The following is a 7,245-nucleotide window of genomic DNA, read 5'->3' as shown; positions in this document are numbered from 1 at the left end:
GTCACAAGCAAATTGGATCATGCAACTTAAACCTGGAAGGAACCTTAATGACCATCCATCCAGTCCGATACTCGAATGTTCCGGAGGATGTTAGACTCACAGGAGGAAACTGAGATATCTGAAGATAGATTCGCATTTGAGGGGGTTGGGGGAGGCTGTGATTTCATCCCTCAAAGAAATTCAGGTATGGAAAATCCCTCCATCAAAGTAGAACATCAACTCATTTATAATCTAGAGTCTTAAAAAGTTAAAAGGAGACCCTGAAAAGTGATTTACCTATGTCATAAAGCATAATTTACCTGTGATTTACATATGAGTTACCTATGTCATACCGCATGTGTTAGTGGCAGGTTTTGAACCCAAGTATTCCTGTTTCCTAGGCCCCTCTAATCTTGTATTACCATAGGTTGCTGTCTTGCAAATAGTGACGATAGCTTGTATTTATGTGGTACTTCAAGATTTTCGAACTTTATATTTTCAACCTTGAGGAGCTGCTCCTGGGTTCCTATAAGACCTGAGGGCATTACACTCACTCCCTGTTCTGTGCCTAGGCTGCCATCTGCACAGGCTTCAGTCCTGAGGAATTTGATCTCTAATGAGGGCAGTTACTCACTTTTCTTATACTTTCTGGTTAATTAAGTCGCCACATGGAAGCCTCAAGGATGACTTTACTTGGAGCTTAATAGGTATGATTCACTTCTAGGGCTTCCCCAAAGAAGGGGAGTAAAAAGGGTACCAAATAAACAGTGTGAATCAGGTATAGGAAAGGGAATTTATCCCTACACTCAAAAGGAATGCCAAAGACTAGTCACTCACAAATGCAAGCATTCCAAAAAAGAAACTTAAAATAAGATTCAGTAACTTAATTTATAATTAGTGTTCCTACTGGGAGGGTTGATAAGTAAACCTCATAGGAACATAAAAGTTTGCAGAACTGCTGATTAAGTATTTTATATTTTTACTACAGCTTTGCACTGTTCAAACAACTCCCATTACTGTCCAAACAATTCTCAATAGATGTCTGCAGGCAAAATGATCAGACTGGGGCTTATCTTTTTGTCAATGGCTGTCCTTTCTAGGAGCACTTCAGTAGTTGCTGGAGACATTTCTCCACGAACATCCCCAAAAGCTCCAACCTGGTGAGATTTAGGACCTCCTGACCTCTCAAATGCACAAGGTCAGGCCCAAGCCTGAATGTTATTTCAGATTAGATATTCACATGTCTAAAATCAGGAAAGAGTATGCCCCAAGAGGCAGCTCAAATTCAGGCTGAGGCTTACCTAGTGGGAAGCAGGTAGGTACTTTGGTTGTTATGTGCTGGCAGCCAGCCATATGGAGACCAGCACGCAACTCTCAAATACAGCTGAAAAGGAAGAGAGAGAGAGGCCTGGGTCTGGCTACTCCCTTTTGTACATCTACTAAGACATCACTTTCTCCAGTCCACAGCCAACAAACAGACTCATAGTCATCTTCGAGAGCAAGTCTCTCAGCAACGAGTCATACATGGCTCAAATTAGCCCTTCCTCCCCCCAGCTTCAACTACATGGTTGTCTGGAACCAGAAATGACAACTTTGATTCTAATCTATGACAGAAGAGAAGGAGAGGGCCCCACTATATGCACATTATTTCCTTTTGTCTTTACAATAATCTTGTTAAGTAAATACTGCAGTCTTATTATCCTGCATTTTACAAGATGAGGAAACTGAGGTACATAAAAGGTAAAGTGATTTGCCCATGAGCAAACTTGCCCATGGCTAGTCCATGGATCATAGATAAAGAGTTGGAAGGGGACTTAGAGACCATCTTGTGTACTATAGGCATACATGCCCACATAAACGCATGCCCACAGCTAAAGATCCACATTCACTCACATGAGTGTACCAGCCCTGACCCTGGAAGGAGAACCCCTAGGAGGTTCCTGGAAACAAACATTTCTGTTTATTTATAACAGTATGACAAGGCTAAGGGCGTGTCAAATCTGGCCTTTAGCTGAGGCTGGATGGGTGTCACAGCATCATAGGTTTAAAACTGGAAGGACCTTAGAAGGGACTCCTTGTTACCTACTTTAAGGAGGATTCATGAAATGGATGTAGGTGACTAGAGGATTTAAAATAGGGCAGATAGAGAGTAGATGGTACAGGAAGGAAAGGCAAAAGGGACAGGGAAGCTATGAGGGAAGAGGAGGAAGAACTAATCTACCCCCCTCCTTCTTCCCACTAGTTCATATTGTTTTTAGGTTTCGACAAAAATTTATTAAGCCCTTAATGTGTTCACGGAATTTTGTTCAATAGCATGGTGGGAAGAAGGGGAGATACAATAATATGTGGTCCTTTACCTTCATGGAAATTTACAGTCTAATAGGGAGATATAACACATGTACAACTAACTATACTTCAGAATAATAACCCCATCAAAGGTTCATACATGCACCCATCTCACAGGGCTGTTGTGAGGATCAAATGGGATAATTTTCCTTAAAGTGGCATATAAATGCTAGCTCCTCCTCCTCCTCCTCCTACTACTACTACTTTTACTACTACTACTAGAGATAAGCAAAGTCCCTAGTTCCTATTCTTAGTTCAATTAAGTTCAACAAGCATTAGAGGTCCATAGTTCTTAGCTGTGTGATCTTGGATAAGTCACTTAACCTGTTTGCCTCAGTTTCTTCTGCCATGAAATACTACCACCGACCTCCCAGGGTTGTTGTGAGAATCAAATGAGATAATATTTGTAAAGTACTCAGCACAGTGCCTGGCACATAGTAGGAGCAATACCAACGCTAGCTATTGTTGTTAAGTATCTACAATGCGCAAGGTTCTGTGCTAGGCCTAAGGATACAAAGACAAAAACAAACAGACATAAAAGGCAAATTAATTTGAAGAGATGGCAAAGGGGAATTAATGAAAGCTTTTTGTAGGAGGTAACACCCAAGTTGAGTGTTAAAGGAAACTGAAGATTCTAAGAGAAAAGGGGGTGGGGAAGGGGTGAGGATGGTCCGGCACTAGGGATAGCTTGTGCAAAGGTATGGAGATGAGAAATTGAATGTCCAGTTCCAGGATCAGTATAGAGTACATAAAAGTGAGTAATTTGAAATAAGACTTGAAAGGCTATGGTATATAGCCAAATTGCAAAAGACCTTATACGTCAAATGGAAGAATCTGGCTTTTATTCTAGAAGCAATAGGGAGCTGCTGAAGACATTTGAGTAGGGGAGTGGTATGGAAAAACCTGTATCCTAGGAAGAATATTTTGACAGCTATATGATCGAGGCATTTGAATAGGAGAGAATAGAAGCAAGGGTACCAATTATGAAGCTCTTGCATTAATCTGAGCCAGAGAGAAGTCAAGGAGTTATTATTGTCTATAATAATATTTATGATAATATTGTCTATAATATGTTATTATATATAATATATAACATACAACAGGGCATATATAATATATACTATATAATATTATATATACTATATTATTATCTATATAATAATAATATTTATTATTATAATATTGTAGATTTAAAGTTAAAAGGGCCTGGAAAGGCTACTTAGTGCAACCCTCTCATTTTACAGGTAGGAAAACTGAGAAATTTAAGAGACTTGCCCAAGTTCATACAAGTAATAAACATCAGAGGCAGAATTTGAACCCAGGACTAAGTAAATAGGACTAGCTCCCACTTTAGGTTTCCTGAGGGAGATTAGGTAATAAAAAACAAAAAATCTATAAGACACTTTTTCCCCTGTCATTTCAGCTTTGGTTACGTTGGAATTACAAAAAATGAAGTCAGATAATCAAAGGTCGTTGAACTGCTAAAAACATCTTGGTCGATTTTGGAGGCTTGAAGATTTATCACTTTTAAGATTGCAGGGGAGAACTTCTGAGATTTTGGGTAATTCCAGGAATTCACCCCCTTCTGAAATATCTTAGTAAGTTTTGAGGTACCACTCTGTAGAATTCGTTTTAAGGAAAAATAAGGATTAAATTTTATAAAAGTTAAAAGTAAATGGCAAGATTAACGGCCTCATTGTCCTAGGGCAATGAAGGAAGGCAGCTAGTTTGGAAGTAATCCCAGAGTGGAAAAAAAAGAAAATAGGTAAAAAAGTTTGCACCTTATAGCCATCTCTTGTTAACCCTTCCTTGATCATCTCAGATCAGATTCCCACATACAAGTGTTGGGAAAAAAATGCGGGAAGTTCCAGTTGCAGAAATTTATTAGCTGTATGATCTTAAGAAAGCTATATTATCATTGTTTGCCCCAGTTTCCTGTTCTGTAAAGAGAAATATAATAATGGCACCCACCTCCCAGGGTTGTTGTGAGGATCAAAATAATATGATTGTAAAGTGCTTAACACCGTGACTGGCATAGGCTAAATGCTACATTATTATTATTTCTTTAATTGAATGTAATTATTCCATGCCTGATAACTCCAAAATGTGTTTAAAATGTCAAAGGCAGTAAGATTAGTGATTTTTATACATGATAATTTGGAAATGCAATTGATGTCATCTGAAGTTTTATTTCGTGTTTTAAATATATGACACTGTTTGCATTATTGTTGTAATTCTAAATTCTTTCATATTATGAAATTTGAGAGACCATTGTAACAGAAATGCTGTTAGACAAAACAACTTTTATTCTGGATGCTGTTACGCACAAACTGGGCTTTTAAAAAGATGTGATAAAAATAGATATTTGAAAACTGTTAAATATTTGATGAGATGTTTTGTTATGAAACAGATGATGATAATAATAATGTTTATTATAATAGCAAATTTTCATTTTAAATTCTTGGCTATTATGAAAGTATATAGGGTGGCTTAAAGATGTAGCTTCAACATGTCAATTATGAGTCAACTGTCAAGTACTTGTTATATGTTTGAAGCCCCAGCGTATGGGTGGTTTTAATTTACAAGTGAAAGATAAATGAAATGTTAACTGTTAGGGAAACATCAGGAAAGATATTCAAGCCCCAAGTTGTGGTTAGTGAAATTTTGCTATTTAAGGTAAAGATTCCTGGGATTGTAATTTACTATTGTCTTGAGCTTTGATACAGGGATAGTTGTCTGAATTGTCATGAAGCCAATAGTAGAAAAGACATGTGCTGTGGTCTGGGAACTGCTAAAGGTGGAGGTCTGTGCCTGGGAAAGGTTTTGGGAACAACTTTGGGATGGCCTAAGGTAGGATCCTCATGACTTTATTTCCATCCCTTTCTGGTTAATCCTAAACCTTACTTTTGACACCCTGTGACTACATGATTGGCTGCCAGATATGAGTCATGCCAGGAATCCCACCCCTATGACACAGGACATTGTTATAACTATGTCTCTCTTTTTCCTTTTATAGCAAATTTCTTTAGCCAAGAAGTTCTATAAGTACAAAACTAAATCTATTAAATAACAGATTGATACTGGAACATCTCTGAATTACTATAATAGGATACAAGTATGAACATCTTACAATTTTAACCTGTATTTGTGGTCGAATTATAATATAGGGGTGATATCTTTCTAAGGGGGAAATGACTAGACAAGGTAATAAGACAAAGATGTAAAAAGTTTTCTAAATAAATGGAAAAGTAAACTTTGAGAAAGCAACAAGAATAGAGTGTTTTCTCTAAGAACAATATACACATGTATAAGATTGGTCCCAATTTTATCTGTCATGGAAATTTAGGCTTTGAGTATGTTTTACTTATAAGTTCTCAAAATTGGATTAAAGATTTATTAAGGATTAATTGGATTCTACACATGAATTGTGTTGATAATGGTAAAAAAAAGCGAAATTATTTTTTCATTTTTAAGGCATCTCTCTGATATAATTAAAGGGCAGAAGAGTTAATTTTACAGTTGTACCCTTGTGAATTCTTAAGGATTCTTATATCAGGTATAGGATTTAGGTAAGGATAGAAACAACAAATGGAATATATAAACTGAAATTCTCTGAAGTTTCAAGATCGGAGAACCAAATTTACTAAATTGTACTGAGTCCTGTTACTGGCAGAATTATCTAGGAACCTCTAAATTTGGAACTAGAGAAGCAAATCCCCCTTTTGAGCTGTCCTGAGAATAAAGCCTTTTGTCCAAGAAAAGATATCCAGGGACCAGATAACTACAGGAAACATGTGGTACTCAAAATGTGCTGGTTAAATGGACACTGAGAATGGGTTACTAGGATATAAGGAGACTTAATGATATGTTTAAGTTTTCTTGGTTACTTTGGTGACATGTAAATCTCTCTTCTCAAAACTAGTCCATTGTGAGCCCTCTAAGTAGTTTGATCTGCAACGTGACATTAATGTGACCTGACTTAATGTAATTATGATTGTGAATTTATGAAAAACCTTACTGCGTTGTTTGAACTTAGCCCTGCATGGCTGGGAAACTGGACCATCTCAGATCCAAAGATTGATGCAAGGAGTTTTCTCACAATTGTGAATCTCAAGCAATTTAAGGGCCCCTACCAGATCCTTCTGACTGCTACCACAGCCACCAAACTTGCGGGTATGGGCTCCTGGATCATCTGAAGAAAGCCCCTGCTCCTGAGTGGATGGCAGAAACCTCTGGGGACCTCAAGGTTCATCTAGTACGGACCCAGAAGCAACCGACATCCAGATGAGACAGATAGCGGTCTCAGGATTCCGGACAAGGGCTGAGTTTACTGTACTAGCTTTTTTCCTCCTCTTCCCTTTTGTTATGTACCCAACCACTATTGCCCTGATTCAAGCACGTATTGGCATTTTCTCCCTCTGTATTCTTGGCCCCCTTCTCTTTTCTGCTTGCAAGCAAACAATGACTAGACAAGCCCTATTCAACTCAACATGTTGTACTGGACCAATTGGCTTCTTGTGGCATCTTGGCTTATACCGCCCTCTCCTTTATTGGCCAGAAAGGTAGTGGTTCTTTCAGACCCTCTCCTTTGGCCAAAAGGGGAAATTGTCACAATATTAGGAGACATCTTAATTTCTAGAGCTAAGGTGCAGCTTTCTATATGTATATGCCCTGAGCTTGGCATAATAACAATCCTTTGTGCTCACCTTCTGGAACTGATGGTCCCTGAGGTTGGGCAAACCCCAACAGAGCCAGACACAAAGCCCTGCTATGAACAGACTTTTTGTCACTAGACAACATTGCTTAACTGTTGCTGTTGTATCTCACCACTATTGCTACCCTACACTATTCGACTCTTTGTCTAGCCATAGGTATACAAATCAAGGTTTGCCCACGCTAAGGTGGGTCCCCCTACTGGGT

The sequence above is a fragment of the Trichosurus vulpecula genome, chromosome 3 (assembly GCF_011100635.1).
Source record: "Trichosurus vulpecula isolate mTriVul1 chromosome 3, mTriVul1.pri, whole genome shotgun sequence".
In the NCBI taxonomy this organism is placed as follows: Eukaryota; Metazoa; Chordata; class Mammalia; order Diprotodontia; family Phalangeridae; genus Trichosurus; species Trichosurus vulpecula.
This window is presented reverse-complemented; position numbering follows the sequence as displayed.